The sequence below is a fragment of the Psammomys obesus genome, unplaced genomic scaffold (assembly GCF_907164565.1).
Source record: "Psammomys obesus unplaced genomic scaffold, mPsaObe1.curated_primary_1811, whole genome shotgun sequence".
NCBI lineage: Eukaryota > Metazoa > Chordata > Mammalia > Rodentia > Muridae > Psammomys > Psammomys obesus.
Window position 1 is genome coordinate 123525 of NW_026594263.1, and position 22693 is coordinate 146217.

The window sequence follows — 22693 nt, forward strand, 5'->3', positions numbered from 1 at the left end:
ACCATGACAGTTCAGTATCCAAGTGGGTTCCATGGTAATGGTAACAGGGACTGTCTCTGACATGAACTCAGTGGCTGACTCTTAGATCACCTCTCCCTGAAGGGGGAGCAGCCTTACCAAGCCACAGAGGAAGACAAAGTAACAAGCCCTGATAAATGCTGATAGACTAGGGACAGAGGGAAGGGAAGGAGGACCTCCCTTATCAGTGGACTTGGGGAGGAGCATGTGAGGAGAAGAGAGAGGAAGGGTGGTTTGGGAGGAAATGAGGGAGGGAGCTACAGCTGGGATACAAAGTGAATAAACTGTAATAAATTTAAGTTAATAAATAAATAAATGTGGTCCCATTTATTAATTGTTTATCTTAGAGCCTGAGCTGTTGGTACTCTGTTCAGGAAGTTGTCTCATGTGCCAATGAGTTCAAGGTTCTTCCCCACTTTCTCTTCTAATATATTTAGTGTATCTGGTGTTACATTGAGGTCTTTTATCCACTTTGATTTGAGTTTTATGTGGGGAGATAATGTTCACATATCCTTTAGATACCCTGAAGTATTACACTGTATGAACTGGTGGTTCACTGGTGAGCACTTTCTAGAAATTCCTCCCTGAATTAATTCCTTTGCAATAAATTAACCTGCAAATAAATGATATCATGTCATGCGGGTTGGCCAGCCATGAAGAGCCTGCTGTGCAGGAAAGCCTTATCACCTTGGCTGCCATTGTGACCCAGATCCAGTGCTTTGAGTCTGTCAACCCCAACACCTATCCCATCTATGAGCATATCTGGGAGCATGTCATTGGCAACAAAGATGAAAACCTAAAGCATGGTTGTGATCAAAAAAGTCTCAGTGAGTGATAGTCTGGTATTTATGGTGCTTCAGAGACCAGAGATCTTGAGCCAAACCTATGACTCATGGCAATGATTATTTGCATGTAGAACTAGTTGGGGGGGGAATATACCATATGACACTCTGCAATTTCCAATGCCGCTGCAATGTATGAATTTGTGATGAGGGGTGAGAAGGATGGAGGAATAGAGTAGTGAGTACACAGTGGAGAAAAGTGTCAATTTCTGAGACCTGAGGTAGGTAGTTCATGTCTGTGGGCCTTGCTTCTGCTGAGGGCCATGTCTGGATGTCTGGGTCCATGATCCTGCTGCAATGCCCATGGCCTGTGTAATATGTGTTACCACTGAAGGCGACGGGGGTGACTGTGCATGTTTGGAGCCATGGTTATGCTATAGACAGGGACTGTGTTGATGCCTGTGGCCCAAGTTACTACTGAAGGGCCAAGTGTATGTCTGTAGTCTGTGCTGCCACCTAAAGCCATGTTGATGTCTGTGAGCTTTGATGCTGCCAGAGGTCATTCAGATGTAAGTAGCCTGTGCTGACACCAGAGGCCATGGTGATGTTCATGATCCATGCTGCCACCAAGGACTGTGTCTGGGTCCATGGCCCCTGTTGTTCCAGAGGCCATGTTGATACCCACTGAGGGCTGCCACTGAGGGCTATGATGATGTTCTTGGGTTGTACTACAGCAGAGAGTTGTGTTGATATCCTTGGTCTGTACTGCCACTAGAGATCATGCTGAGGGCCACGTCCTTAAGCCATACTACTACTGGGGGCCATGCCTGGTCTATGGTACTCCTGGAGCTGGGAGCCACGTGGATGTCCATGGCCCATGTTACTACTGAAAAGGCATCTGATGTCTGTTGTCTGTGCTGCTGCTGTCTGGACCCATGTCGATATCCATGGGGAGAGTTGCTGCAAGTGACTGTGTTGGTGTCTGTGACCTGTACTGACACCAGAGACCATGCTGAGACCCATGGTTTATGTGTCACCAGAGGTAAGGTGGATGTCCACGGTCTGTGCTATCATCAGAAACCATGTGGAAATCCATGATCCATGTTCCTGGTGACTGTAAAGAACTAGGAAACTCCCAATGCAGTGTTATTGATAGCTGCAAAATCACAGGTGAGAAAAGGAGACATAGTAGGCTTCTATGACAACTATCCACACCCCAAAAGTAACAACCTAAAAGGAAGCAATCAAAGAGAGCTCTTAAAAATTGTGATAAGGGTGCTGAAGTGTAGTTCTGCACAATTTGGCTTTTGATAAGGGTGCGGGTTGAGAAAACTCAGTTTTCTTTAGGGGGCTGGCCACTGGAAATTTGAAAATGCTCCAGTGACTATATGAACAACACAAATTGTACTTTTTTGTAGTAAAGAGGGTGGACTTGGGAAGAGAAGGCAGTAAGGATGATCAGGGTGCATTACATGAAATTCCAGTGCAAACACACACACACACACACACACACACACACACACACACACACACACAGACAGACACTATCCTTTTCCAAATCCTCCAGAAATAAAAAGAAATCTACCTAATCTAGACTAACTTGTGCATCTGCACATGTGAAATGAGAATACACTCTCATGAAGGTGTAGTCTTTTCTATATGTCTCTTCACTCTTTTTAGAAACCAAGTACTTTATTTGCCCACTCAAATGTGCTTTCAAATCACTATTCTGATGACAATAAAACATGATATGCCTAGTTTTTTTGCTCTCTTTGACTACTGTCGAGCCATATGGGTTATAAAGACTGATCACTGGACTGAAGAATTATAACTCAGTAATCTAAACCAGTGTAGCATTTTCTCTTCTGATTTTAGTTTTTAAGAAGAGCGTATTTATTTCTGTTTACAAACACTTTGAAACAAAGGGAAATATGTATATTTCAACTTACTAACCTTTTTCAAAATGCCAACAACCCTTACACAGTCTAAAGGTCTCTGAGGATGTACTAGAAAAATCAATACAGCATTTTCAGAACTTGTTTCTCTCATTGAGCATGCAAAATGTAGCCCACAGTAAGCAATCCTGCCAGGGATTATTTATAGCCTCCCAGAGATAGCGATAATAGTTTGATATTGTTAATGTGCCATCTCTATATGGGGCATTCTCCTGTGAGCAATCTGACTGTATTAGTAAGCTAGCTTTTCATTACTATAATAAAATACTGGATGCAGGCAAATTTATGACTAAAAGAGTTTCATTTAACTTATAGTTTTAGACAATAAGATTCATGGATTTGGTTTTAGTGATAGCCTTCTTGTTGGCAAAACCGTAAGGTAGCAAAATAACCACACAAAACAAAAAATATGGAAAATGTCTACGTATTTCATATTTGTGCTCTCTGTTCCTCTTTTTTAAAAAACTCTACTAGCATCCTCACATAGATGCCTTGCTTGGCTTTATTCAAACTGTTTTAATCAGTGCTCTGTTGGTGTAACCTGTAAGGAAAAGGGAGCTTTATTTTGACAGTTTTAGAAGATCTCTAATTGAGACCATTTGATCTTATTACTATGAGCCTATCACAGTGACAGTATTTGGTTAAGGGATCCCATCTTCCTTAGTTCCTTTAGTTTATCCTTAGAACTAGAAAAAGAGAGGTGAAGAGACAAGGGCTCCACAATTCCCTTTGAAAGCACATAACCTCTATTATCTAGAACTTTCCACTAAGCCTCACTTCTTTCTTTGCTTTTTATTTTTTATTATTTATTATTTATTATAATTTATTCAATTTGTATCCTAGTTGTAGCCCCCTCCCTCATCTCCTCCCGGTCTTATTCTCTTTCCCTCTTTCTCCCCTTTCCCTTCCCCGAGTCCACTGATAAGGGAAGTCCTTCTCCCCTACTGTCTAACGCTAGCTTATTAGGTCCCATCAGGATTGACTGGATCCTCTTCCTCTGTGGGCTGGCTAGGTTGCTTCACCAGAGAGAAGTGATCAAGGAGCAGGCAACTGAGTTCATATCAGAAACTTTCTCTTCTCCCTTTACTAGGAGACTCCCATGGAGGCTGAACTGTCTATGGCTACATATGAGCAGGGGTTCTATGTTCTCTCTATGTACAGTCTTTATCAGTCTCTGCAGTCCCCAGTGGGCCCTGCTTTTTGGTTTCGTTGGTCTACTTGTAGGGTTCTGTACCCTCCAGGTAACCCTCACTTCTTTTTTTTTTAATTTTTTATTTAAGTTTTATTAATTGCACTTTATTCACTTTGTATCCCCCCTATGCCCCTCCCTCCTCCGCTCCCGATCCCACCCTCCCTCCCCTTTCTGCATGCATGCACTAACCCAAGTCCACTGATAGGGGAGGCTCTCCTCTCCTTTCTGATCTTAGTCTATCAGTTCTCGTCAAAAGTGGCTGCATTGTCCTCTTCTGTGGCCTGGTAGGGCTGCTCCCCCCTCAGGGGGAGGTGATCAAAGAGCAGGCCAATCAGATTATGTCAGAGGCAGTCCCTCTTCCCATTACTAGGTAACCCACTTGGACACTGACCTGCCATGGGCTACATCTGTGAAGGGGTTCTAGGTTATCTCCATGAATAGTCCTTGGTTGGAGTGTGAGTCTCTGGGAAGTTCCCTGTGTTCAAATTTTCTGGTTCTGTTGCTCTCCTTGTGAAGTTCCTGTCCTCTCCAGCTCTTACTATTTCCCACTTCTTACATAAAATTCCATTCACTCTGCCCGACAGTTGGCCATCAGGCTCAGCATTTCTGCTGCCTCTCTGTTGGCTGGAAATTAAGCCTTGAACACACTGGTCTCTAGGGGACATTTCAAGCTATAGGATAAGTCTAATAACTTTCTAAAATCCCCTCCTTTTAACATCACAGATAACTTCCCATTTTCTTTTTTTTTTTTTTGAAATATTTGTTTGTTTAGAATGTGTGTTGTCTCTCTGTGTGTGTATTGAAACATATATATGCACATATACACCTTGTTCTAATTAACTCAAATAAAATTGTTGTTAACTTTCTGGAGTCAATTTTTCCATCAGTTATTAAAGCTCATCAGTCTTCCAAACAGAATGTTTCCCCATCTACTTTAGAAATATAATCCATAATCCAAGGCTGTATTTATTAGGCAGTTAAGAGCTTGGTATAGACTAGAAGCATCCATGTGGCAATAGTGTATGGCATATACGCAGGTGATTTTGAAGCAGAAGTAATAACTAATGGACACATGTCTAATCCTGAATATAAGTCCTATAATATGTGCCTATATAAATTAGCATGCTCATCCACTGTATTTATAGGAATCTTCTGAGCAATGCCTTCCTTATAAGAAATAATTTATCATATTTTAAATAATGCTTTTAAGATTTTGTTTCCCAGTCTTTGTGGAATCTTTAATAAGCACTAAATGTGAACAATTCTCTCTCAACAGGGTATAATAATATTGCTATGACTGGAAACATTTTTGTTTCAAATTTCTAGAAGTCCTTGCTAGGCACTGTTCCTTGGCCTTTGCTCTTAGTTCTGGCCTGCATAAATGAAAGCTGTGAATACTTTCAAAACCATGGTTGTGGATCATAGGAGTCTAAAAATCACTGTTTGAGCAATCAAGTGTTACGAATCAGATATTGGTAATTATATTCAGATCACCATTCAAATACAGCCTTCTTGTGGTTAGTTAGTATTAGAGTTAACTGAACTCTCACATAAGATATATACATCATCCAAAACCTAAAAGAGCAAGCTGTTCATTTCCAGGAGTAGGCAACAGTATTAGTTTAATTTCAGTTGCTTGCCATCCGTGTTATTCCTAAAATATCATCTAGGCATGCTCCTTAATTTTTTCTGGCTATTTCAGGCAGCCTTTGTTAATCATTTGCCTCTTTAGTCCATTTAGATGAGTTCAGGTAGTTTGCTCTTTATTTGCTGATTGGATTTTGACATCCTCAGTGTAACATACTATTACAATTTATACTTATATCAAATCCAAATCACTCTTAGCCAGATCCTGAATGAGGAAAAATAATAAGAATACTTATTGTCAATCTGGGTCTTTTTCACATGAAGAAGAAATGATAGATATTGTTTTATGATTAGTAACAAGGAAAAAATGCATAGATTCTTAACTGGTGAAAGTGCTGATAGTAAGCTAGACATGGTGTCACACATCTGTAATCCCAGCACTTAGGGAGACAGAGGTAGGCAGATCTCTGAGTTCAAGGCCAGCCTAGTCTACAAAGCAAGTCCAGGACAGCCAAGGCTATACAGAGAAGCTCTGTCTCAAACAAATAAAAGTGCAGACACTAGATGACTGCTGATGTTCAGCCCCAAACACAGAATCTATATCAACCCTTCAAGGCACAGGTAACATGGAAGAGGGGTCAAAGAACATAAGAGTCTCAGTATGGAAAATAGAAATAGTGCTGGCTACAACATACCTGTTGTACCCATAAACTCCCAGCAGCCGAAGTTACCCGCACATAATCTTTCTAAGATTGGACCCATGAACATTCCACCATAGAGGGGGGTCTCTAAAGTTTCACACCTCCCTGAAGAGCTATAGGCAGTTAATTGTTTCTAGGGTAGATGAAGTCATTCCTCAGTGGCATACTCACTATTAAGTTACCCTTGCTCAAACAAATCATCCCAGCCCCATGCTCTAGCAAACATGGGTTTCATTAAACTCAGTGGGTCACAAAAACATGAAAGTAGTTAGGGACCTGCTGGAAAGAAAAATGGTTTCACCAGGAAAGCAAGAGGGGCAAGGTGCAGTTGTTCATGGGGAGACCATGATCAAGGATATATACTTATGTGTATGTCTAATGAAAATGTGAAAAATAAACTGGAAAAAGCAAACATTCTAATTGTAATTTTTCAAGTTCTATAATTGAGTAACTACTTGTAGCTTTTTGTCCTTTTAGAGTGATGATTCTATATGTAGTACTACATTATTTAAGCTTTAGGTGTTTGTTAGTACCCATGAGCTATTTGCCTTGTCATTATCCACACAGGACTATCACACAAAGAATATACTGGTGGCAGTACTATCACATCGTTAATTAAAGTAATTATTTTTCTCTGCCAGGAATTATGCTAATTACAGCTTTAAATTGAAATTCTCAGTAAAGTCTATAGCTTCCTACTTCACATATCTTTTTTACTGAGCCAGGGGTTGCTCATGCAGGCTTTATGTATTCCTTATACTGGCTAGATAAATGTGTTCTACACTAGACATGATGTTTACTTCAGTCATACAAAGAAGATACAGCCACTTCACATAAAACTTGCCCAGACATTTCAATTCTCATTAAAACATTAATCCTAATTTCAACAGTCATTACATCCTCATGTGCTCCCAATATAACAGTGTCAACCCTATCCCTGCTAGTTTATTCGATCCATTCCTTAATAACTGTCTCAAAGTTCCCACTTTACTCTATCTTTTTAGTAAATCATTATCATTTTTAAAGCATCTGTGAGACCTCTGGAGAAAATTAAATTGAAAAATTTGATTCAGCTTCTTAAAGCACTGCTTGTTTTTGCAAGATTTAATTGAGGAAGCATGCAAAATGTGTCCATAAATTACAGCATTTACTCTGAACTTGGTGAGAGGTATAAACTGGGTAAACATTTAGTCCTTGTAAAGCCAATACAGCATGAATTTTATATTCTACGTATCAGCTGCTCCATCCTGATGTGCATTTCCAGCTAACATTTTCTAGAAGTTATTTATTTTCCATGTTTATGCATGTTTGGCTTGTGTGGTGATTTGAATAGGAAAGGCCCCCATAGAGTCATGTGTTTAAATGCTTGTCCTTAGGGAGTGGCAGTATTGAGAGGTGTGGCCTTGTTGGCAGAAGTGTGTCACTGTGCAGGCAGGGCTTTGAGGTATTAAATGCTCAAGCTCTGCCCACTATAAAACACATCTAGTCTACTTCTGTTGCCTGTGGATCAAGATGTAGAATTCTCCTCCAGAACCTCCAGTCTTCCTGCATGCTGCTATGTTTCCCACCGTGATGATAATGGACTAAACCTCTGAACCTTAAAGCTACCCCCAACTAAATGTTTTGTTTTATAAGAGTTGCCTTGGTCATGGTGTCTCTTCACAGCCTACTAAGCTTGACTAAGACAGCCTACATGTAAGCCTGTGCAACACATGCATGCCTTGTGCTCATGGAGCTCAGATGAAGTTAATCGGATTCCCTTATACTAGAGTTAAAGAGAGTTGTGAGCTACCATGTGAATGCAAGAACAACAACAGTTTTTAAACACTAAGTCATCTCTCCAGCCTCTCCAGGCAACCTTTAAAGTAGGTGAAAAACTCAATTCTATTTTCAGAGCAAATATGTAGCATTTTTCATTTAGACTTCAAGACTGGCTAGTCCATCAGGAAAAATTCTATGTAGGTTTAGATCATATGCCACAGTATTAAAGAGTGGATCTATAATATTTAAAACCAAAGACACTGTGCATTCTCACAATAGATTTGCGCCCAGGGTTCTTTGAGAAGTTAATGATTGTGATTTGCCAAAGGAAGCAGCTATCTAATATCTTATCATTTCACTTTCATGATTTCCTGATTTGCTTTCACCTATCACAAGGAGTACCTTCTTGGTGACCAGAGGTCAGAGAGTATCATCTGTTTTCCAATATACTTTTCATTTTTGGTAGCAGTTCTGGTCAGATAGAATTAAGTGAAATATTAGGATCTACATCAACACTCCACTTTGCATTATCTGTGACAGATAAAAAGAACTAAAGGCTTGTATATTTGGTTTCTCAGTATTTTGTATTTTCTTTTGTATCCAGATCATCAGCTATCAATAATAAATTTTATTTTTTAATTTTTTTAAATTAATTAATTTATTTATATAGTTAGATAGTTAAATAGTTAGTTAGTAAAATGTATTTACTTCATATCCTGGGTGTAGCTCCTCCTTCATCTCCTCCCAGTCCCACCCACCCTCCCTCTTCTCTCCTTATGCCCCTTCCCTGGTCCACTGATAGGGGAGGACCTCCTCCCATTCTATCTGACCCTAGCTTATCAGGCCTGGCTGCATCATCTTTCTGTGTGGCCTGGCAGGGTTGCACCCCCTAAGGGGAGGTAATGAAAGAACCAGCCACTGAGTTCACATCAGAGGCAGGCCCTGCCCCCATTAATAGGGAACCCACTTGGAAAATGAGAAGCCTATGGGCTTCCTTTGAGCCAGGGGTCTAGGTCCTCTCCATGCATCGTCCTTGGTTGGAGCATCAGTCTCTTCAGGCCTCCCCTGGGCCCAAATTTTTTGGCTCTTTTAGTCTCCTTTGGAGTTCCTGTCCCCTCCAGGTCTTTCTATCTCCTTCTTCTTCCATAAGATTTCCTGCACTCTGCCCAAGTTTGGCTATGAGTCTCAATATCTCCTTCCATACTTAGATGGGTAGAGTCTTTCACAGGCCCCCTGTGGATGGCTCTTATCCTTTCCCTTGTCATCTCTTACTTCCGATGTCTACACTGTTTGCCATTCTGAGTGAGGTTTCAGCCTCTTTCCTAGTGTCCTTCTTATTGTTTGGCTTATTTAGGACTATAGATTTTAGTATGTTTATCCTATATTATACGGCTAATATCCACTTATAAGTGAATATATACTCCAACCAAAATTTGGCTGTGAGTCAGCAACTCAGTTCATGTCAGAGACAGTCCCTGTTCCCTTTACTAGGGACCCCACTTGATGACTGACCTGCCATGGGCTACATCTGAGCAAGGGTTCTAGGTTATCTCCATGCATGGTCCTTAGTTAGAGTATCAGTCTCAGAAAAGACCCTTGTGCCCAGATTTTTTTTAATCTGTTACTCTCTTTGTGGAGCTCCTGTCCCCTCCTGGTCTTTCTATCTCCCCCTTCTTTCATAGGATTCCCTGCACTCTGCCCAAAGTTTGGCTATGAGTCTCATCATCTGCTTTGATACCCTGCTGGGTAGAGTCTTTCAAAGGCCCTCTGTGGTAGGCTCCTGTCCTGTTCCCTGATTTGAAGCTTTTCTGATGTCTTTCCCCTTTTACCTTCCTGAGTGAGGACTGATCATCTTACCCAGGGTCGTCCTTCTTGCTGAGCTTCTTCAGGTATTCAGATTTTAGTATGTTTATCCTATATTATGTCTCTAATATCCACTTATAAATGAGTATATACCATGTGTATCTTTCTGCTTCTGGGATACTTCACTCAGGATGATCTTTTCTAGTTCCCACCATTTACCTGCAAATTTCATGATTTCCTTGTTTGTAATTGCTGAGTAGTATTCCATTGTGTAACTGTACCACAATTTCTGTATCCATTCCTCAGCTGAGGGACATTTGGGTTGTTTCCAGATTCTGGTAATTACAGATAAAGCTGCTAAGAACATGATTGAGCAAATGTCCTTGTTGTATACTTGACCATATTTTGGATATATGCCTAGGAATGCTATAGCTGGATCTTGAGGAAGCTCTATTCCTAATTGTTTGAGAAAGTGCCACATTGATTTCAAAGTGGTTGTACAATTTTATGTTCCCACTAGCAATGGAGGAGGGTTCCCCTTTCCCTACATCCTCTCCAGCATGTGTTGTCACTTGAGTTTTTGATCCTAGCCATTCTGATGAATGTAAGGTGACACCCCAGGATTGTTTTGATTTGCATCTCCCCATGACTAAGGATGTTGAGCATTTCTTTAAGTGTTTTTTTATCTTAGCCATTCTGATGAGTGTAAGGTGAAACCTCAGGACTGTTTTGATTTGTATTTCCCTGATGACTAAGGATGTTGAGCATTTCTTTAAGTGTTTCTCTGCCATTCAATATTCCTCTGTTGAGAATTCTCTGTTTAGCTCTGTACCCCAATTTTTAATTGGGTTACTTGGTTTTTTTGGTGTTTAAATTCTTAAGTTCTTGGATGTATACATGTAGAAAAATGCAAATATATCCATATTTATCACCTTGCACAAAACTAAAGTCCAAGTGGATCAAAGACCTCAACATAAAACCAGACACTCTAAATCTGTTAGAAGAAAAAGTGGGAAAGAGCCTAGAACTCATTGGCACAGGAGACAACTTCCTGAACAGAACACCAACAGCACAGGTTCTAAGATTAACAATCAATAAATGGGACCTCATGAAACTGAAAAGCTTCTGTAAAGTAAAGGGCACTGTTGTCAAAACAAAATGACAGGCTCCAGACTGGGAAAGGATCTTCACCAACCCTGTATCTGACGGAGGGCTAATATCCAGAATATATAAAGAATTCAAAAGTTTTGTGCCTTTACTCTTTCTATCCTCATCTCCCTTGCATGTTCCCCTTTTCCCACCTTTCCTCTCCCTGCTAGTATTTCCTTCCCTGCTTCTCTTTTTGTTCCTTCCTCTCTCCGCTCGGCTCCACTTACCTGTTCCCTTTTCCTGCCTTTCCTTTTCCTGCTCCTCTCTCCCTCCTTGCTTCCCTCTTTGTTCCTTTCTTCTCTCTATTCAGCCCCCCTTGCCTGTTCCTCTTTTTCTTCCTTTCCTCTTCCTGCTCCCCTACCCCTGGCTCTTCACTTTTTCACATCTTTCCTCTCTCTTCTCCACTTCTTCTGGTTTTTCCCTTCATTGTGCCTAACCTTCTGGTGATCAAGTTGTTGATCTTGGCATCCTCTGAAACTTGAGGGAGCAGGGCCCTGTTTGGGTTATATTGTATTAAGAAAACTTATCTTGAAGTGGAGCAGTAAAAGGCTTGAGGTAAGATCGGTGAATCCAATGAGGGGATCCACCAGCTTATCAGTTGTGGGAACTCACATAATTATCTTGAAGGGGGGGCTGTCATTTAGAGAAAAGGATTAAAACGATGTTGGTCTTGAGGGGAGAAAAGAACCTGATCTCCATTGTTGATCAGGAATTGACAGGAGTTGGTCTATTGTGGGGGTAGATAGTGGTCTGTAATGTCCCATAGGAGGGAGTAGAGATCTATGAGTAGGGGAGTGAGTAGGTAATTAAGGAGAGGCAAGGATTTGGGTGAAGACTGGGAGTCAGAACTGGTCCTCCATACCTGAGCTCAAACAACAAGATGGAAAGAAGTTCCTTAGGGAAAGCCTATAGTCTGAGAAGAGCCAGTGGGAAGGAGCTTTACACAATTGAAGTGAGGTTCTTGTCACAGTTTGACAAGTATATTTTCAAGGCTCTGTCAGTTCATTTTATCTTTCCTGAGGACTGGAGGTACTATGGGATATGCAAAGCCAAGGGATGTTGAGGGCTTTTGATAGGGTTTGGTAAACATGGGAATTGACTTCAGGACTATTATAGACTGGAGGGGCTGATAATTCTAAATAGAGAAATGATCCCTCAGAGGAGGAGGTCAGAGAATGTCTGATCCCTTTTGTTGTTGCTGGGGAATAACTCAACCTACCCTGAGAAGGTGTCCACCAAGACCAGGAAGTACCAAACTTGTTTGACTGTGGGCATATGTTAAAATCAAGTTTCCAGTCAGTCTCAGGGAGAGAGCCTCTGGCCTAGTGGGTAGGAAATGTGGGGCTCCAAATGTCTGGATTTGATGTCTGACATCTGACAGGTTTTACAAGAGGCAGTAATAGCCATTAAGAAATGCAAATCCTAACAAGAAATAACACATGAACCTACCACAGAGGGCCTCTGAAAGACTCTACCCAGAAAGGTATTAAAGCAAATGCTGAGACTTATCCAAACTTTGGGCAGAGTGCAGGGAATCTTGTGAAAAAAGGGGTGATAGAAAGACCGGGAAGGGTCTGGAGCTCCACAAGGAGAACAACAGAACCAAAATATCTGGGCCCATGGGTCTTTTCTGAGACTGATACTCCAACCAAGGACCATGGTTTATGGAGATAACCTAAAACCCCTGCACAGATGCAGCCCATGGCAGCTCAGTCTCCAAATGGGCACCCTATGAATGGGAACAGGGACAGTCTCTGACATGAACTCAGGGGCTGGCTCTTTGATCACCTCCACCTTAGGGGGGTGCAGCCTTACCAGGACACAGAGGAAAACTATGAAAGACAGTCTTGATGAGACCTGACAGACTAGGGTCAGATGGAAGGGGAGGAGGTCCTCTCCTATCAGTGGACTGGAGAAGGGGCATGGGAAGAGATGAGGGAGGGCTAGATTAAGAGGGGAAAGGGTGGGGCCTACAGTTGGCATACAAATTGAATAAACTAATAAGTAAAAAGCATTATATAAAAAAGTAAAAAGGGTAAAACTTAAATAAATGCTGTTTCTCCTGAGAGAGAGAGAGAAAGACAGAGAGAGAGACAGACAGAGAGAGAGAGAGAGAGAGAGAGAGAGAGAGAGAGAGAGAGAAATGCAAATCCTCAGGGGTGAGCTGCATCTGTTAGGACCAGCAGTAGACAACTCCAGTAGCCATGGGGAGATGGAAGCATGGCCGTAATTTGCAGATCCTCTTTTAGTTATAAGTGACCCTTGCTTTTTCCAGATGACAGAGTGGGGCAGGAGAATATGAAAGGAGTATTCAGAGTTGGTGTAGATGTTTAGGGATTGCTGGGGTAGGCTGTGGAGATGCCTGGTTGCTAACATGATCTCTCCCTGCTTTTCCCCCCATCCCTTCACCTTTATGGGCCTTTCCTTTCCCTGCTGCCTTACTAAACTACTCTTTTCTGCTTCTCCTTTCCTGCCTTTTCTTTCTACCTTTTCCCTCTCCCTCACCTCATTCTCTGGCTTTTCCTGTCTCCCCTTCCTAAATTCATCTCCCCGGTACTTCACCCTCATCTCTCTACTCCTTCCCTTTTCCATTTTCCTCCCTGCTGCTCTGCTATTTTCACCATCCGGGTGTGCTGTGTTTCCCTTCTTTCTCCTCTGGTCTCCTCCTTCCCTCTCTTCCCATTCAGTCAATCCTTTCCTCACTTCCCCCTCCCTGTGCCTCAATCCTGTCTCTCCCTCTCTCCCCACTCTGTACTTCTTCTCCTTCCTGATCTCTGCCTTCCCCATGTCCTACACCCCTCTTCTCCTTTCCTTTTGTCCCTGTTCTCTCTGCTCCCCTACCTCTTGCCTCTTCCTCCTTGCATCCTTACTTTCCTGTTGCCACTCCCCTCCTCTCCTCTTGTCCTTCATCCCTCTCTTTCCTTCCTTCTCTCCACTCGTTGCCCCCTCCCTGATACTCTGCTTCCCTCTATCTGTGTTCTCACTTCTGCCACTCTCCTCTTCTTCTAGGTTGTCACTCCTTTCCCACTGTCTCCTCTACTTTATCTCTCCCTTTCCTCTCCCTACTTTTCTCTCCCTTCCTCCCTGCTCTCCACTTTCTCCTTTCACTCCCTCTTCCTTTCCCCTGTCAATCATATCCTCCTTTCCCTACGCCCCTCTCCCTGCTCCTCCAACTTCCTTCCTCTCTTTTCCATCTTCCTTTTCTCAGGTCTATCACCCCTTCTCTATTCCCTTCTTTCCCTCTTTCTTCCCCTTCTTTCCTCTTCCTACTCCCCACTTCTCAGATCCCTTCCCTCTCCCTGCTTCCCTGCCTTCTGTCCTTCCTCTCATCTCTACCTGTTTCCCTGCTTTTCTTACTTGTGTCCAGCTTCCCCATGTCTCTTTCCTCTCTACCCTTCTCTTCCTTCTCCCTAATTCCCTCTCTCTCCAATCCTTCTACCTATCTATTGACTCATTCCCTTCTCTCCCCTTTCCTTTCTGATCCCTCTCTCTTCCCCATCATCCATCTCTTCTTTGCCCTATCCCCTCTCTTCTTCTCTTTTTTCCCTTCTCTTTCTTCTTTGCCCTCTCCTTTCTCATTCCCCTTTTATCTTCATCCCCATTCCCTTTCCCCTCTGAATTTTTCTTTCCACTGTGCTCCCTGCCCCCTCTCTTCCCTCTATCTCTCTTCTCTTCCTCTTCTTCCCTCTTCTTTCATCATACCTCCTCCTCTCCCTTTCCTTTTCCCTCTTCCCTCCACTCTCTCCTCCACTTCTCCCTTGCTTTCCTCTCTTCCTGATCCTCTATCTTCTCCACACCTCCTCCTATTTCCCTTCTATCATCCCCTTTGCTCCCAGGCCTTATAGTATCTTGTCACTGGAAATGGGATATCCACGCTGGGAGGCAAGGAGCATAGAAGAACCCCAAAGTCAGCAGAAGAGGTTGAATGCTGATAAGGCCAGCTGTCTGAGGATGCCTGGAATCCAGCTAAATGGGGCTCACATAACCCTAGGTAACAGTGGAAAGAGTAGTGAAATTCTTGGGTTTTGCTGCTACTTTTGCACCTGTTGGCACATCTTTCTCAAATGCAGGTCATGCTCAGAGCTTGTCCGATGTGGTTAAGTAATAGGAGAGTAAAAAACTAGGGGACAGTGGTTTATTTTGAGGACAAATTAGCACTTAGTCAATGAAGTCCTGTTAAAAATTATAACACAAACAGACTCAAGATTTTGATACCCTTCTGTCCCATGGGTTATGAATAATGAGCTATGTATACAGAGGAGAAATGGAAAAATTGTGACTATGAAGTTTTTGTTTTTTAGGCTGAAGACATGTTAGAACCACAGAAATATTGCTAAAATACTTTATTTTTCTCACATATTCCTATTTCCCAGGCGTTCCTGACTGTAAATCAAAGAACGACGAAACTAAGTGTAAGCTATTTTATTTCTTCTGTTGCCCTGCTTTCTGAGTGTCTCTACCAGTAGAATTTACAGAACCAACTGAATTTGAACATAAAAATTCTGAGGAAGAAACTGCATTGGAAGAGGAGGAAGAAAATGAAACTGGAGAAGTGGAAGGAGAGTCTAAAAAGAACCTGGACTCTGCAGATGGCTCCCTGCCTTAGGAATGTGGGTACCGACTTCACTAACAAACCATTTCTAATATATACCTGTAGCTAAGAGCTCTGAGCTCTTAAAAATATTATTGGTAGACTAACCAGTTGTTAAAATTTATATTACTAAATAGTAACTTATATAAATATTAAATTTATATAGCATTAAACAAGTTAACAGTTTACCAACTGTAGGTTAAGCAAGAGTCAATTACTTCTAGATGCATGTCATTTAGACAGTAACTGTGAGATCACGTAATACAAATGAGAATTTGTTAGACTTGGTCATAGAAACCAGTAAATATCATGAAGAAGTCTTCTGTCTGTATTGTGTGGCCACAGAAATAGTGTTATTGGTCTTATAGTGCCTTTGAGACAGCTGATAAATGTTGGACAAACTATTTGAAGTAAGATCACATCTCATGGTGGGGGCGGGGCAAGATGGCGGTGCCGGGAGGACTCTCATTCTGAGGAGCAGCACAGCAGGATTGGCACAGTGACCAGCAATCAGAACTCGCAGCCATAAAACACAAGTGATTGTGTTTCACAGGTGAGAGGATACCCCACGGTGGGGGATTCAATCAGCTTTAACTCACCCAGCAAAACCGCAGAAGAGATCCCCCTTCCGCCAGGCGCTTGGTCGCCAGCCCAGAGCTACCCGCCAGCGCGATCTGGTCACGGTCCCATACTGAATGTGGGCCCACAACACCATAGACTGAATTTCCCAGTCAAGAGATAACCCCACGGAGCAGGAAACAATTGGGACCGACCTCAGGTTACCCAGACATCCCCTGGAAAAGACTTGGGTTCCGCGGGTGCCCCAAGAGCCAGTCCGGACCCAGAACCGGGACACAGGCGCCTGCACAGAGCCCTGCCTGCATGCCTGATTCGCCGCCTCAGATAGAACTGTGGGCACCAGGGCACCAGGGCACCAGACTGCGTGTCTCTGGCAGGAGGAAACCCCCAGCAGAGGGGGTCAGCAGCTCTAATGCTTAGGACACCCAGCACCAAAACACTTCCTGGACTCACGCAAACTCTAGTGCAGGCAGGAGCACTGGGCTCTGCCGCCATTATTGAGTTCCCCTAGGGCACTGGGACACACAGCTGCATCCTCAGACCTACAAAAGCCAGAGAGCCATTACAGCAGCCCTCAGATATTGTGCCAAGGATTAACCAGTTATCTCTAGCTAGACTGTCAAAACTGTGGGAATCCCTGGTCCTTCAAGAGGGCTGCACCCACAGCGTCTGGCCCACAGTGGTGCCTGCAGCCGCCATCCCAGACAGAGACACACAGCTTCTGGTCCAGAGTGAGGCACCCAGCCTCCAGACCAGAGCAGTGCCCCCAGGCGCCAACTCAACCTAGGTGCACATTCTCCAGGTCCAGAGCAGAGCAATCAGACTCTGGCCCAGAGACTTGCTGAGTGCACCTCCCACTTTCCTGGACAGAACTGTGTGCAAAGGATAACAGACTGAGTTTCCCTGTTGGGAGAAAACCCCACAGCTAGGGAATCAGCAGTTTCTTCAAGAGGACTGTACATGGAAATTTAGTGAGCAGCAGCACACTAAATTTATAACAAGAAACCCAGCAGTGGGGCAGCTGTCTTGAGAACTTCTATGGGTAAGAGGAGATCCTCCCTGCCTAACATAGACGACAGCTACTACTCAGGGCTATAAACCTGAGGTAAGCAGTGGCAACTCCTGAGAAACGCTGGCCATACAGTGACCATAACCAAAAAGCAGAGAAGGACTCCTTCAGGAAAAATCATCTTCCGGCCAAGGGGATACTCCCTACCTCAGGACTGCAGGAAGCACAGAAACTAACAGCCAACACCTAAATCAGCCCAATGGGTAGAGGTCAGCGTAAAAGCTCAACCAAGAAAAGACAGAGCAATATGGCATCTCCAGAACCCAGCCATCCAGGGGCGAACAGCCCTGAACAATGCAGCATAATAGAAAATCAAGAAGATGACCTTACATCTATGTTGATGAAGAGGATAATAGAGGAAACAAATAAAATATGTAAAGAATTAGAGGAAGATAAAACCAAACAGTTCATGGCTATCCGTAAAGAAATGGAGGAAGATAAAGACAAGCAGATTAGGGCTATCCGTGAAGAAATACGGGAAGATGCAGCCAAACAGCTTGTAGCCTTCAGAGAAGAAATAATTAAATCACTGAAAGAAATAAAAGAGACAGAGTTGAAGGAACTAAAAGAAAAAGAGGAAAATACAAGCAGACAGGTGAAGGAAGTAAACAAAACAACTCAAGACCTGAAGATAGAACTAGAAAAATTAAAGAAAACACAAACAGAGGAATTAATGGAGAGGAAAAATTTAGGGAAGAAAACAGGAACTACAGAGGTAAGCATAACCAACAGAATACAAGAAATGGAAGAAAGAATCTCAGGTATAGAAGATACAATGGAAGAAATCGACGTATCTTTCAAAGAAAATGTTAAATCCAAAAAATTCCTGACATAGACAGTCCAAGAAATCCAAGATAATGTGAAAAGACAAAATATAAGAATAATAGGAATAGAGGAAAAAGAAGACTCCCTTCTCCAAGGCCCAGAAAATATTTTCAACAAAATCATTGAAGAAAATTTCCCCAAGTTAAAGGAGAAGTAAATAAGGATACATGAGGCCTACAGAACACCCAACAAATCTGACCAGAAAAGAAATCCTCCCGCCACATAATAATCAAAACAGTAAATATACAGAACAAAGAAAAAATACTAAAAGCTGCAAGGGAAAAAGGCCAAGTAACATATAACGGCAAACCCATTAGAATCACACCTGACTTTTCAACAGAAACTATGAAAGCCAGAAGGGCCTGGACAGATATCATGCAGACCCTAAGAGAACACAGATGTCAACCCAGGCTACTATACCCTGCAAAACTCTCAGTCCTCATAGACGGAGAAAACAAGATATTCAATGACAAAAACAAATTTCAACAATACCTACACACAAATCCAGCATTACAGAAGATACTGGAAGGGAAAATACAACCCAAGAAAATTAGCTTCTGTCAAGAAAACACAGGAAATAATTAAACTTGCTACAGCAAAACAAAAAGCAACCAAGCACACAAACTTATACACACAGCCAACATCAAAATCAAAGGATCTAACAGCCACTGGTCATTAATTTCTCTCAACATCAATGGACTCAACTCTCCAGTAAAAAGACACAGATTAACAGAATGGATACGCAAACAAAACCCAGCAATCTGTTGCATACAAGAAACACACCTAAGACACAAAGATAGACATTACCTGAGGGTAAAAGGTTGGAAGACGACTTTCCAAGCAAATGGACCCAAGAAACAAGCAGGAGTAGCCATTCTAATATCTGATAAAATAGACTTTCAACCAAAATTAATAAAAAGAGATGAGGAAGGACACTTCATACTCATCAAGGGAAAATTCCACCAGGAAGACATCACAATCCTGAACATCTATGCCCCAAATACAAGGGCACCCACATTTGTAAAAGAAACATTGATAAAATTTAAACCACATATACATCCCCACACATTAATAGTGGGAGACTTCAACACCCCACTCTCAAAAAAGGGCAGGTCAACAAAAAAGAAATTAAACAAAGAAACAATATCTCTGACAGAGGTCATGAATCAAATGGACCTCACAGACATTTACAGAACTTTACACCCAAACACAAAAGAATTTACCTTCTTCTCAGCACCTCAAGGAACCTTCTCCAAAATAGACCATATAGTTGGTCACAAAGCAAGCCTCAACAGATACAAGAAGACTGAAATAATCCCTTGTATCCTGTCTGATCACCATGGAATAAAGCTGGACTTCAACAACAACAGAAATAGCAAAAAGCCTACACACACATGGAAACTGAACAACTTGTTACTAAATGACAGCTGGGTCAGGGAAGAAATAAAGAAAGAAATTAAATCATTTCTAGAACTCAATGAAAATGAAGACACAACATACCCAAACTTGTGGGACACAATGAAAGCAGTGCTAAGAGGAAAGTTCATAGCACTAAGTGCCTTCAAGAAGAAATTCGAGACAGCTCATTCAAGCAAATTAATGGCTCACTTAAAAACCCTAGAAAAAGAAGAAGCAGACACACCAAAAAGGAGTAGACGGCTGGAAATAATCAAACTCAGGGCTGAAATCAATCAATTAGAAACAAATAAAACAATTCAAAGAATCAATGAAACCAAGAGCTGGTTCTTTGAGAAAATCAACAAGATCAACAAACCCTTAGGCAAGCTAACTAAAAGGCAGAGAGACACCACCTAAATCAACAAAATCAGAAATGAAAAGGGGGACAAAACTACAGACACTGAGGAAGTCCAAACGATCATTAGGACTTACTTCAAAAGTCTATACTCAAGAAAATTTGAAAACCTAAATGAAATGGACAATTTTCTTGATCAATTTGACTTACCAAAGCTGAATCAGGACCAGGTAAATCAATTAAATAGTCCTATATCCCCCAAAGAAATAGAAGCAGTCATCAAAAGTCTCCCATCCAAAAAAAGCCCAGGACAAGATGGCTTCAGCGCAGAATTCTACCAAACCTTCAAAGAACAGCTACCTCCAATTCTCTTCAAACTATTCCACAAAATAGAAACAGAAGGAACATTACCAAACTCATTCTATGAAGCCACAATCACCTTGGTACCTAAACCTCACAAAGACTCAACAAAGAAAGAGAATTTCAGGCCAATCTCCCTTATGAACATTGATGCAAAAATACTTAACAAAATACTTGCAAACCGGATCCAAGAACACATCAAAGATATTATCCACTATGACCAAGTAGGCTTCATCCCAGGTATGCAGAGGTGGTTCAATATATGGAAATCCATCAATGTGATCCACCATATTAACAAACTGAAAGAAAAAAACCACATGATAATCTCCCTAGATGCTGAAAAAGCATTTGACAAAATCCAACATCCATTCATGTTTAAAGTACTGGAGAGATCAGGGATACAAAGCACATATCTAAACATAGTAAAGGCGATATACAGCAAGGCTATAGCCAACATCCAACTGAACGGAGAGAAACTTAAAGCAATCCCACTGAAATCAGGGACAAGACAAGGCTGCCCACTGTCTCCATATCTCTTCAACATAGTGCTGGAAGTCCTTGCTAGAGCAATAAGATAGTCGAAGGAGATCAAGGGGATACAGATGGGAAAGAAGAAGTCAAATTATCACTATTTGCAGATGATATGATAGTATATATGAGTGACCCGAAAAACTCTACCAGGGAACTCCTACAGCTGATAAACACCTTCAGCAAAGTAGCCGGATACAAAATTAACTCAAAAAAATCAGTAGCACTCCTGTATACAAAAGACAAAAGGGCTGAGAAAGAAATTAGAGAAACAACACCATTCACAATAGCCACAAATGACATAAAGTACCTTGGTGTAACCCTAACCAAGGAAGTCAAAGACTTGTATGAAAAAAATTTCAAGTCTCTGAAGAAAGAATTAGAGGAAGATATGAGAAGATGGAAAGATTTCGCATGCTCATGGCTTGGCAGGATTAACATAGTAACAATGGCCATCTTACCAAAAGCAATCTACAGATTTAATGCAGTTCCCATCAAATTGCCAACACAATTCTTTACAGACCTGGAAAGAAAAATTCTCAACTTCGTATGGAATAACAAGAAACCGAGAATTGCTAAAACAATCCTCTACAATAAAAGATCTTCTGGAGGTATCTCCATCCCTGATCTCAAGCTGTACTATAGAGCAACAGTTATAAAAACTGCATGGTACTGGCATAGAAACAGAATGGTGGATCAATGGAATCGAACAGAAGACCCAGAAATAAACCCACACACTTATGGATACCTGATTTTTGACAAAGATGCCAAAACCATACAATGGAAAAAAAGATAGCATCTTCAACAAATGGTGCTGGTCCAACTGGATGTCTACATGTAGAAAAATGAAAATAGATCCATACTTATCACCCTGCACAAAACTGAAGTCCAAGTGGATCAAAGACCTCAACATAAAAACAGACACATTAAATCGGCTAGAAAAAAAAGTGGGGAATAACCTAGAACTCATTGGTACAGAAGAAAACTTCCTGAACAGAACACCAACAGCACAGGCTCCAAGAGCAACAATCAATAAATGGGACCTCATGAAATTGAAAAGCTTCTGTAAAGCAAAGGACACCGTCATCAAAACAAAGCGACTGCCTACAGATTGGGAAAGAATCATCATCAACCCTTTATCTGACAGAGGACTCATATCCAATATATATAAAGAACTAAAGAAGCTGAAAAGCAACAAACCAAGTAATCCACTTAAAAAATGGGGAACAGAGCTAAAGAGAGAATTCTCTGTAGAGGAATATCGAATGGCAGAGAAGCACTTAAAGAAATGCTCAACCTCATTAGCCATTAGGGAAATGCAAATCAAAACAACCCTGAGATTTCACCTTACACCCATCAGAATGGCCAAGATGAAAAACTCAAGGGACAACACATGCTGGAGAGGTTGTGGAGAAAGGGGAACTCTTCTCCACTGCTGGTGGGAATGTAAACTGGTACAACCACTCTGGAAATCAATCTGGCACTTTCTCAGACAACTAGGAATAGCGCTTCCTCAAGATCCAGCCATACCACTCCTAGGCATATACCCAAAGGAGGCGCAAGTACACAAAAAGGACATTTGCTCAACCATGTTTGTAGCAGCTTTATTTGTAATAGCCAGAAGCTGGAAACAACCCAGATGCCCCTCAACTGAAGAATGGATGCAGAAACTGTGGTACATCTATACAATGGAGTATTACTCAGCAATGAAAAATAAGGAAATCATGAAATTTGCAGGTAAATGGTGGGACCTGAAAAGGATCATCCTGAGTGAGTTGTCCCAGAAGCAAAAAGACACGCATGGTATATACTCACTCATATAAACATACAATATAGAATAAACCCACTAAAATCTGTACATCTAAACAAACTAAGCAAAAGAGAGGACCCTAACTAAAATGTTCAATCCCCATCCTGAAAGGCAAAGAGGATGGACATCAGAAGAAAAAGAAAATAGGAAACAACCTCGGAACCTGCTACAGAGGGCCTCTGAAAGCCAGAAGAAAACAGGAAACAACCTTGAAACCTGCCACAGAGGGC

At 41.8% G+C, this 22693-nt stretch overlaps 1 pseudogene; it reads left to right on the plus strand.

Moving 5' to 3' along the window:
- Nucleotides 1-649: 649 nt before the first annotated feature.
- LOC129685037 (GAS2-like protein 1) overlaps nt 650-22693 on the plus strand; it is a 144230-nt pseudogene continuing 122186 nt past the window's right edge.